Source organism: Bubalus bubalis, chromosome 21 (assembly GCF_019923935.1).
Source record: "Bubalus bubalis isolate 160015118507 breed Murrah chromosome 21, NDDB_SH_1, whole genome shotgun sequence".
Lineage (NCBI taxonomy): Eukaryota > Metazoa > Chordata > Mammalia > Artiodactyla > Bovidae > Bubalus > Bubalus bubalis.
The window spans coordinates 9,173,420-9,174,507 of NC_059177.1; positions in this window are offsets into that span (position 1 = coordinate 9,173,420).

The window sequence follows — 1,088 nt, forward strand, 5'->3', positions numbered from 1 at the left end:
TTGCAGTGTGCAGGCTTCTCATTGCATTGCTTTCTCATTGTGGTGCTTCTCTTGTAGCAGAGCACAGGCTCTAGGCACACTAGCTTCAGTAGCTGTGGCTCACAGCCTTAGTTGCTCCACAGTGTGGGCTCTTCCTAGACCAGGGACCGAACCTATGTCCACTGCATTGCAAGGCAGATTCTTAAACACTGGGCCACCAAGTAAGCCCCTACACTATTTATCTTGTCATCTATTTATTACACTGGGCATAGCTCAGTTGGTAAAGAATCCACCTGCAATGCAGGAGACCACAGTTCAATTCTGGATCTGGAAGATCCACCGGACAAGGGATAGGCTACTCACTCCAGTATTCTTAGTCTTCCCTTGTGGCTCAGATGGTAAAGAATCCACCTACAATACAGGAGACCTGGGTTCAATCCCTGGGTTGGGAAGATCCCCTGGAGAAGGGAAAGGCTACCCACTCCAGTATTCTGGGCTGGAGAATTCCATGGACTATAGTCCAAGGAGTCCCAAAGAGTTGGACATGACTGAGCGACTTTCACTATTTATTACACACTCCATTGCCATGTTTAAAAAATATATCCATTGCCATGTTTAAAAAATATATTTGTGGTAGGTCTTTCCTTTCTCCCTCTTCATTTGATTTTGGTCAGAATAAATAAAATATTATAAAATTTTATTTCACTAGGTTTCTAGTAGAAAATCTTTGTAGTATTAAGATATATAATTTGCTTCTATTTTTAGCTAATGTAATAAATTTTATCTACAAACGTTGAATGTTTTACTGCTTTTGGCATCTGATTGAATCGCATCCTTTAATCTTGAAACTCTCAAAGTATTAGAATAGCTTAATATTTGCTGAAATTAAACTACCTCTGCCTTCCTAGAATAAAGCCTGCTTGGTGTGGTAATCTCTTAATACACTTATAGATTTATTGATTAGCAGTCTATTTAGATTTTTAATTCTGTTTATATCAGTGTCTTGCTTATACATTTGAGTTTTTGTACTGCCAGTATATATTGATTTGGCATCAGGTTATGATAAACATAAAGAACAAAATTAGAGGAGATTTTCATCATCTTCTATG